Genomic DNA, 11,553 nt, shown 5'->3' with positions numbered 1-11,553 from the left:
TTGGTTCCTATAATACTCTAGACTTTGGGTATACTAACCAACTCCTAAACATTATTTCTAATAAACTGATTCAACTCTTCTTACATAGCTAGGATCCAAAATTTATCAGATAAATATTGATATATATTTGAGGGTTCTACCATGGAGACAAAAGTAGTTTGACTAAACTCCTTTCTAAGTTTGTGTCTAGCTTTTACTCCTATTGATGGATCTCCTAGGATGAGGTCCTTAGGATGACTAGATGGATATCTCCAATCTTTAGGAAATGGGTCCTAAGGCTCTACTTTATTTTATAGGTTAATAGATTCCATTCCTTGGGTGACCTCAACCACTTCTTTTTCTTTGGAACTAGAATCAACAAATCTATCAGATTTATCAAACACTATATGGGTGGTCTCTTCTATAACTAATGTCCTCTTATTAAAATCTCTATAGGCTTTACCTACATTTGAATATCCAAGGAAAACTCCTCCATCACATTTATGGTAAATTTTTCATAATGAAGATTTGCCATTTTTTAGAATGAACACCTTACTTCCATAGACATGAAAGTGAGAGAGATTTGGTGTCCTTCCTTTGAGTAACTCATAGGATATCTTATTGATTTTGGATTTGATATTAACCCTATTGAGTACATAGCAAGTAATGTTCAATGCTTCTGCCCAAAAATACTTAGGAAGGAAATACTCAGCTAGCATGGCTCTATTGGCTTCTAGCAAAGTCCTAGCTTTCATTTTATTTACCCAATTATGCTAAGGGGTTTTAGAAGCTGAAAAGTTATGCTCTATTTCTATCTCCTAATAAAATATTTCAAAATTATCATTTTCAAACACTCCACCATGATTACTATGGATTTTTTATATCTTAAATTATAATCTCTTTTATATATAGGTTGAGAAGGTTCTAAATTCCTCAAATGTTTCACTCTTTTGTGCTAGGAATCTAACCCATGTGAATCTAGAATAGTCATCAACAATCACAAAACTATATGATTTATCTCCTAGGTTGGCTGTACTAATGGGTCCAAATAGATTCTTATGAAGAATTTCAAGTGGCCTTGAGGTGATGATGTCCTTAATTGAATGAAAGGAAATTTTGATTTGCTTTCCTAGTTGATAGGCAACATAAAGGTGGTCCATAGAGAATTATAGTTTTGGTATGCCTTTAACAAGGTCATTTTGGGTTATCTTCCTAATAGTTTTCTTGCTTGCATAACATAGTCTCCTATGCCATAGCTTGGATTTGTCAGCTATTATTTTCAATCATACAGAATTAGTAGACTCGATACAATTCAAATTAAGCATGTAGATATTACTAATCTTTTTTTCCTTTTAAAATAACATTTCCATTTAAATTAATAATGCAACTAGTATATAAGAATTTAATATTAAAGCCTTTGTCAAACAATTGACTAATAATAAGCAAGTTTTGTTTGACGCCATCTACTAACAATACATTTTCAATAATGAATTTTTTAGAATTACCAATCATACATGTACCTACCACTTTCCTAGTGGTATTATCTTCAAGTGTAACTTTACCTCCTACTCTGTCCTCCATTATAATGAATTTCTTAATGTCTCCAGTCATGTGACTTAAGCACCCACTATTCAGGTACTACATGCTCTTACTTGGCCTTTTGTGAGAGCACTCCTATAAAGTCAGTATCATGTTAGATTTGGAACCCAAAAGAGTACTGGTTCCACCTTATACATTAATTGATGACTTGCATGCATGCAATATTGTGGTGAAAGTTATTTAGATCTCCATACTAATTGTGTCATATGGTGTATCATGCAAGTGCGGGCTATGTGATCTAGCATGCCACAAGAATGACACCTAACATTTGGGAAAGTTTTCACTAATCTATGTGGGATGTGATGCCTCTTCTTAGGTGTATATGTTGCATGTAATGATGTGGGGTCATACAATTATATTACTGGATATGGTGTTTTATTTTGTTCTAATGCATGGATTTTTGCATTCAAGAACTTATCGGTATTTTCAAGGCTTACAACTTATAGTTTTAATGCATTCTCATTCCCCTCATCATGTTCATGTTTCTAATTGTTTAAATGAATCTTCTAATTCAATATGCTTTAAGTTCACAAGATGCTTTAAGTTCAAGGATTTGTATGAGATGGATATATCAACATGCTTCTTATTTAGTCCATCATATTCATAAAGTAAAGACATGTGCTCCTTTTCTAATGCAGAATGATCTATTTTAAGGGAATCATGCTCTTTTTGTAAAGTTGAGAAATCAAAAATTAAACTAGAATACATTTCTTAAGCTTTCTATACGCATTGTGAATTTTTTTTTTCAGAAACTTCAAATAATTCATTATAAGAAAGCTCACATACCTCCTCTTAATCAAAATGATCAAGACTATTATCTTCCAAAAGGCACATATTGGTTACCTCCTCTTCCATTTTTGTTTTTAATGAACCTAAAGCAAAGTTTTCCTAAAATTCCCTCTACTTCCGTTGCTTCCCATTTTTAAACTTTGTCTTCTCTTCATCTTTCTCCTTGATTGAGTGATCTTTTAGGCTGGGGCAATCCATCCTCAAGTGGCCTAGCTTCCTACATTTAAAATAAATAGTATCAGATGATGTCTTCAAAATCTTATTTAGTTTACCTTTTTCCACTACTGATGAAGCTTTTATTTTCTTCTTAGAAAGTTTTTGAATTACTGTGTCATTAGTGCAATGTTATCATCTTCCTTAATTGCATAGCTAACACTTTCTGACTAATTTTATTTCAGTACCACGACTTTGTCTTTTTTCTTGTCTCCTACATTCTAAAATCTCTTACTTATACCTTGCTCATAGTTAGTGATTGAGCCTACGAAGTTATTTATAGAATAAAAGCTAAGATCCTTTTATTCACAAATGGCGGTAATCTTTGCATCATAATTACTAGGTAGACATCTAAGAATTTTGTTTACTTTCTCAGAGTTGGAATGATCTCTACCTAAAGTGTGCAGAGATGTCATGATTTGTGTAAACCTAGTATTTATATCAGAAATTTTTTTATTAGGTTTCATATGAAAGAGTTCATAATGGTACAACAAAATGTTTAATCTAGATTGTTTAACCTCACTAATTCCTTCATATGTAATACATAGTTTATCCTAAATGTCTTTACTAGTGGTACATGTAGAGACTCTCATATAATCCTCAGAGTTAAGAGCATAGAAAAAAATTAAATTATTTTACATTAAGCTAAGCTAATTCCCTTTCCTCATTGCTCCATTCATTAAGCGGTACCTTGGTTTTGATGTCATTAAAAAATAAGATGTAGTATAACTCTCTTGTACTAAAAAACACATCTAAAAATCAATTAATTGCAAGAAAGTAGACATGCAAATTTTTTAAAAATCAAATGGAATATTTTCAAATAAAGGTGGACGAGTTATAGTGTAAACTTCCACAGTGTTTTATTTTTGAAATGTGTCATGTATCATTTTTCTCTAGGTTTTCTAAAATACTATTTATGTGTATCACTTTGATACCAATTGAAATTTTGATGTAGGATCTCTAGGCACACCAAGAGGGGGGTGAATAGGTGAATTTAAAAAAAATAATAATTGCTCACATAAAGGTACAAAAGATTTATTTTTTAGTTTTTTTAATAATTATATAAAGCAAGCAACAACTATCTCTTGATGCAGAAAAAAATAATTTTATCAAAAGTTAAAATAATTATGATGAAATTTTAATCAATAAATTGAATCATTAATCACTAATTTTTAGCAAGTAATTATCACATAAATGAAATGCATAAAAGTAAAGTGCTAAAATAAGAAATCAAAATTAGCACACCAAAATTTTATAGTGGTTCGGTCAAACAATGACCTACGTCAACTCCCTAGAGTCCTCCTCTCAGAGTATTACACTAAACTATTAGTGTATCTCCTTTAGTCCCCTCAACTAGACAGAGAAGCCCTTATAATAATTCACCAACCTGGTGAGGCAAAGAACCTTAACCTCCTTTCATACCCTCTTGGTGAAGGAAGAGAACCATGACCTATTTTTTTACCGTCTTGGTGATGGTAGAGAACCATGAACTTCTTTTTAACCCTCTTGGTGAAGCTAGAGAAACTCAACGGCCTTTGGACTATAGTTTTTCTCCCATAGCAACCTGAAAAACATAGCTATAAACATAGAGAAAATAAGATAAGATGATTGCTCGGAGCAACTCAGCAGCCAAAGACTTATAATAATTTAAGTCACACAAGCTCTTCCTTTCTTCTTCCTAAAGCTCTCCTAGATTTCTTCTCAAAGCTCTCTCTCAAGAACCCTCAGCAGCCAAAGACTTGAAATAATTCTATTAAGAGAGATTAAATACAAGGCTTCACAAAAATTCCTAGAATTCAATGATGGAAACTCTTATCATACAATACAATCCAATATCATATGGTATGACTAGTTCATATAACCCTGTTAATACTATACTAAGTGCAAGGTGTTGTTTAATTAGTTTAGCTCAATGAATTGATTGTCTAGTATGATATAGAGTATCATCTGGTATGATTAGTTGAAATTATTTATTTATCATCAAGTACGATTGCTAACAGATAAATATCATCCCATGCAAGGATCAGATCATACAGTATAATTTGCTCTAATCATCCTGTATGATTTGACATGATCAATTAATCAAAAAAAATTCCCTAATTTTAGGATTAATTTAGGAAAATTTTAATTATATCATATAGTATGATACCTATCAAATAGTATGATACATATCATATATTATGATTAGTAAAAATTTTGAATATGAAAATATTGCATAAATGATTACGGACTGGGATCTTGATTTTAATTTATCATCCTATATGATCTATATCATACAATATGATTAGTCCAAATGACTTTAATTATTATAATAAACCATTTTGATGATTTTTTTATTAGCATATTGTATAGTACGATATGGATTGTACATTATAATTTGTTCAGAAAATGGAACTTATAATTTTTTCACTATCTCACTCACTTGAGTGTGAGTGTACACAACCACCAAATTTAGTATCCACCAAATACATAATTTGACTCAAGAAATATAAAAATAAGAAAATGTAAAATTATTTACTCTTCCAGACACTTAACCCTATTATACCTAGTCTTGAGCTGATCAATTTTATATTGTGTATGGTGGACCTGAAATATTAGTGCACAAGAGAAAAATAAATATCCAATAATAGTAAATAATAGGAGATAGCATAATAAAGAATTCAATAATATTTGCTATCATCAAAATCATAAGACTTGGGTCCAGATTTGTAATAGATCAGAGCATACACATCCCTAGATTTCTATCAAGCTTATAGGAGTGAAAAAAAGGTATATGACATTCCTACAAATTTTCTATCTCCATAGAAACTGGCACATTAAATATCCTATGTCTAGGCATGCCAATATTCCATTTTAATACTCCTAATTCTTATATTCCTCCATCGAGGCTAAATATCATACTATATATTAACAACAAACATAGCCATTGTATGCATTAAATGAAGAAAGGGAGATATTAAAAATATCACTATATCATTCACAGCACAAGAGTTACCTTATTTCTAACTATGCTTTTTCCATCATTAGCCCAAAATTAGAGAATCCAGACATGAAAGATTAAGCAAGCAAACTCATTTTCATTTTATTCATTAAAAGAAGAGATACAAAAGAAGTAATAAGAAAATTATTACCCATAAGGATCAAATGATCTTCTATATAGTGTTTCTTCCTCCAACCATAGAGTTCCTTACACAAACATGTTATGATCTCCATAATGAAAGTATATTGCACTTTCCTAGCCTCCCTTGGACTTTACTCTAAGGGGGCACTAAAGAAACAAATTTAATATTATATAATTTTACTTAAATGATAAAACTATCTAAATAATAAAATACAAAAACAATTTATAATAAGAACAGGGATGGACTCAAGCACCATGACGCTCGATAAGGTGTCACCATGAAAGTGTAAAATGAACAAACACAACGGCACTATAATGTTGGCTCCACTATGGTGCTAGGTGGCCTAACATGATTAATGATTAAATAGCACATTTTTTGGGTGAGTTGGTGTAGCTCCTCATGTTAGCAATTGCTCCACCGCGGTGCTCCAGAAGTTGAGTGTTATGTTACTTGAAGGTGAATTTTGGTGCTGAGGTGTTGCGTAGCTCGATGCTCTGGCACTCATTTTCTTGAGGCTCCAATGTTTTAGTGCTGAATTCAGGCATAACAATGATGTTTTGTGCTATTGTGCTAACCTTGATGTAACTACGATGTTGGAAATAGAGAACTCGGTGTTACAATATCTGAATCTAGCATCGGGATGTTGTGAAAGTGTACTCTACAGCGCTTCTCATGATGGTGCTACAACCCATTCAATTCAACACTTGTAAACTTTTTTCCTTCTCATGAATATGTCCTACTAGCACCACTAAAATAATATGTTTTAAAAAGTACATAATTTATACTGCCAACTTAAACTCGTGCTTATCCTTAAGCAACAGTTAAAATCACCTTTTGATCACTTGATTGCTAAAGTAAAAATTGATATTTAAAATTACTAAAATATAAGATAATACATCACAATCAAGAAGTAATTCGAAAAGATCAAAGTTGTACTTCTAATTTGAAAGGTCATGAAAATTACCCCAACCAGTCACCCTTATTATTACATGATTTGAATATATCCACTATATATGCAAGTGTAAAATTAACTTATCAATGTAGATATGAATAATGTAACTTAAGGGTTAATTGTGCTTATAGTTAAATAAGAAGTTCATTAGTGCACAATCACATGTACTAATTCATTTACCTTATCCTAGTTAATTTTAAGTATTAATATGCATTTGAACTTAAGATTTAACAAATACCAATTTTGTAATGTGCTCATATTTTGCTTTATAAAATATTTTTCACATTTTTTCATCATTTCATACTTATGGAGTGCATATTTAATGATTTTGAATATCAATATTACTTTCATCCTCTTACAACCCTAAATTAATTTGATACAAGGATTCAATAAGATCACTAATTCTATTTTCAAGTTTAGTATGATCTATTTAATTTAAGCAACCCATATCTTTTCCTTAAACTTAAGTATTCATTTTTCAATTCAATGGTCAATGCATTAGTGTAGAGCTTCTAAATTCAAATCAAGTTAATAGCTTAAGTGATCAATAATAGTTAGCTTTTGAAATTAATCATTCAAACTATCATTTAGGGTTTTATTATTATATTAATTTTACATAATCATTAATTATCAATTTTATTTTGGCAAAATAAAAATTTAAAGGGCAAGTATCTATAGAGGACAATGTACAATTGTTTAAGTTAAAGGAATTTAATTAAATATAAATAATAAAACTACATTGCACTAGAATAAATAAAAGTTAATATGAGGTAAAACATGCCTTTTTATGAAAATTATAAAGCTCAAGGCAATAAATGTAGTCTACTAAAATAATAAAGATAACTAGTGCCTAAAGCACCATTCTTTAATCAACGACCATCACAGCTCTCATGGCCATCCTACCATATCATAGTGACAATATCAACACAACAAAATTAAGATCCCCCTCCCCCCTCATCATCAGGCCATATCCATATAAGGGATTGGTATTCTTGAGCAGTAGGGAATTGCAACTGGCCAAGATTCTCCATAAAGGGGCTCATCTTAAACACCCCTACCAAAGCCTCAATGAATTCAGCTAGGTAGTGATACTACTTTTTCTAAATACTAGATTAATCAGCCTGCCACCTTACTCTTCTCACAAGGGTTAGTAACCAAGTCCATCCTCTCTCTCAATTCAACCACCTATTCTCCTAATGATTTAGGAGTCCTAGAACACCTACCTCTACTACGATTGTGCCAGCTAAATAACATGGGCTCACTGGGACATCCCTCATCATCATCTCCTTCTAACTTCTTAAAACTCAAAACTTTCCTCTAGTAAATGTAAAATAGGAAAAGGTTGTTTCTTAGTTTGACATTATTAGACAAGACATAAATCAGGGGAGTATGTCCCAAATCCACTAAAGTAGTACCCTGATGATATAAGCCAAAAAAAGAGAAGATAAGCTTTCATTCGTCTATCAAATAACTCATCTGAATAATGTAGTTATGCAAAGAACGGTTTTGGGTTACTTCACTAATGTTTATATTAGGAAAAAATGAGTAGAAATGAAATAATGCCAATCTTAGAACTTTGGGTGAGAAAGGATGTAGGAAAATTCATAATTTTTCTTCTCTTCTTCTAACTCACTCCAGTATTTGGTCTATGCAACACTCTCAAGATTTTGTCAAGATTAATAAGAATTCCAGAGAAAGAGGTGTACTCATCAAATTCAAAATCTTTAAGCTGAAAGTGGTGATTGATAGAAACAAATTTGAATGGGACCCACTTACTCTAACATAACGCATATTTTCTACTGCTTCCTTCCCATTAGCAAAAAACTCACACACAATATTAACTATGGAAGCAAAATGTTCCTTACAGAAAATCTCCCAAGCCCAACTTATAATGGTTTACATAACTGAAATACTTGAGTTTTGAAAACCTTTCAGAGGGATTAACTATTTATTCACTCCCAACTCAGCAAGTCTCTGGTCATCCTCAACAGATATGAATTTTGTCTTACGATAAAAAGAGGAAGATTTCTTCTAACCAAACATCTTACGGGCCATTGCACATTAGTAAATACTAAAAATGAACAGCTTCAGGATATAAGAAAAGTGAAAATGTAGTGAAACAACTGAAAATCACCTGTTTCTAATTGTAAAAAAACTGAGCATTACAGCGCTTAAAAACACAATGAAAAAAAAAAAAGGCTGACTGGCAATCACTACGGTGGTGTAGGATACATGACACTACGGTGCTCACATGGGAATTTAATTGTCTGCTTTTCGATTGGGCAACTATTGCAGCATTTGATACATATGAGCTTCATGGTATTACCAAAGACCACCACTGCGGTGCTTTAACTCAACTAAAAATAATTTTGACTTAATATTATGGTGCTAGTAACAGAACTTTGTCACTCACCAAAGTGTTATAATGAAAAAGTTATGGTAGTATGATTACTTTTTTAAACAACCACAAAAATTATAGAAATAATAGGCCTAATACCGCAGCACTTGAAAAGGTAGCATCAAGACGCCCGTGAAGGTATTAAAGTGTTATGGTGTTCAAGAACACATCACTGCAATAGTAATTAAAATCAAGTGAGTTTTTATGAGAGCTCAGTGTTGTGGTACTAGTTTTGAATGCAACAACACTTAACAGGTAGATATTATGGCACTTCAAACCCTTATGCTGTGGCGCTAGTTTAATTTTAACACAATAATTTTTTTCTTAGAAAACTTACCATAATAATTACAAACAATAAAAAATATCAAAACATAAATATGGAAACAAAATATAATGGATAGGAAAACAAGAAGTAGGTTGCCTCCCAAGCAACGTTAAGTTTATACTCTTTATCCATACTTGCTTAGATTTATCAAATTGGTTAGGGTGCATCACTACTACTCTTTAAGTGATCTCCACTAAGATCCTTTCTTTGTTCTTTAGTGTTAACTTTATTATTACTAGGCAATGATGATATACTACTAAAAGAGATTGCAAGTTTTTATAATTAATTTTCCAATTTTTTGATAGAAGCAGCTTAACATTGTAATTTATTTTCCAATTGAATCACTATCTCTTCTAAAGTTGTCTTCCTATTCCCAAACTGGTTTTTTTAATTTAATTTTGGGGGATAAGAAGGACTAGGATTTACAATAGGTTATTGAAGATTATTTCAATTTTCTTCTTTATTTGATTTAACTACATTCAATTGATTATTATCACAAATATTGTTATTAGACCAAAAAAATTAGGATGGTTCCTTCAACATGGATTATATTTATTGCAATAAAAATTATTTTACCTTCCAATTAAATTCATATTTTTAATCCATAGAGCACTATTATCATCAATAGAATTCATATCTTGCTCTTCCAATTGCATAAATGATCCTAATCTTGATCCTGAATTAACTCAATAGTATCCAATATCTTTAAAATTATAGTTACTTGAGCAGTAAAAATTGACAAAGCATCTCATTCATAAACTCTAGCTACTCTCTTAGGATTCACCCTATCAACATGCCACAAAAAATTATTTGTAATTATTTTCTCTATTAAATCATATACTTTCTCAAATGACTTAGATATTTAAGATTTTTTAGCTGCAACATTTATGATTGATCTAAGGGATTCTATAAATTTATTGTAAAAGTTTGAATAACTACCCAATCGGGTAAATATGGTGAGGGAATTTCCTAATCATTTCTTTAAATCTCTCCCAGCTTTCATATATTGATTCTCCCTCAAATTGGGTGAAAGATGTCATATCATTCTTAAGTTTTATAGTTTTTCAAGATAGAAAATACATACCTAGAAATCTATTAGCCAACTCACTCGAAGTGGTCATAGAGCCCAAGGGCAAAGAATTTAACCACATCTTAGCTTTATCTCTTAGAGAAATGAGAACAATCTAAGTCTAATAGCATCATCACTAACACCATTATACACAAATGTTGCATAGATTTTTAAGAAGCTAGCTAAGTATAAGTTAGAATCTTAAACAAGAGTTCCTCAAATTGAAAATTTGAACCATTTGAATTATGACAGGTTTTAATTCAAAGTTATTAGCCTGGATAGTAGGTCTATTGAAATACTAATGGCTTCCTTCGGCTATAGGATTAATACACTCTCTAAGAGATGTAGAATGGTCCTAATCTTGTGTTGGGTCAAACATTTCTAATTTTTTTTTTTCAAATTTTTGTTAGGGTCCTTTGTTTCTTAGGGTCAAATAATAAGTGATCCTTACTAGATCTATGAAGCATGCAACGATGATGAATAACCTAAAAATAAAATATGTATAATAAATAATAAATAATATGGTTTTCTAACTTTTTAAAATTTTATCAAATAAAGTGAAGATAAATATACATGATATAAGTATGTTGAAATAAGCACTTGATTTAATAATATAATGAAAATTGCAATACACAAGTTACTTTCCTAACAATGACGCCAAAAACTTGATGGAGTGGGTTAGGAAGTGACTTGTGGAGTTAAAATATGCTTCGATTTTCTTTGATATAAATTAATGAATGCATGCTAAAATATACAAGTGTATGCGTCAAATTAAGTAACAAACTGATAGAATAGAGTGTCGATCCCAAGAGAAGGATTTTGCTTAATTTTAATTAAACTACTACTATTTAATCTAAGTGCATAAATTATCTTGCTAGAAATAAAAATGATGTTTTTGATTTTTTTCACTGAAATAAAAACTTGCAAGAAAATTTTGGTACTTATGAAAATAAAGTATTTTTGACTAATGAATGTAAATAATATAGTTTTCCTAATAAGACTCTTAATTTTTAGATGTAGATCAAAACATATAAATTCTCATATCTCTATCGTACTTGTAGGGGTGAAAAAAAAGGTTTATGGCATTCCTACTATTTTTCTATCTCC

General features: G+C 30.9%; 1 non-coding gene across 1 annotated transcript; it reads left to right on the top strand.

The window, feature by feature from the left end:
- Positions 1-10,326: 10,326 nt before the first annotated feature.
- Positions 10,327-10,432, top strand: LOC114580659. The gene has a single exon (XR_003702162.1). It is a non-coding gene; the product is annotated as a small nucleolar RNA R71 (small nucleolar RNA).
- The last annotated feature ends 1,121 nt before the right edge of the window (positions 10,433-11,553 follow it).

The sequence above is a fragment of the Dendrobium catenatum genome, unplaced genomic scaffold, assembly GCF_001605985.2.
Source record: "Dendrobium catenatum unplaced genomic scaffold, ASM160598v2 fragScaff_scaffold_1165, whole genome shotgun sequence".
Taxonomy (NCBI): Eukaryota; Viridiplantae; Streptophyta; class Magnoliopsida; order Asparagales; family Orchidaceae; genus Dendrobium; species Dendrobium catenatum.
Note: the sequence above shows the minus strand (reverse complement) of the source record. Positions and strands in the feature narration are given on the sequence as shown.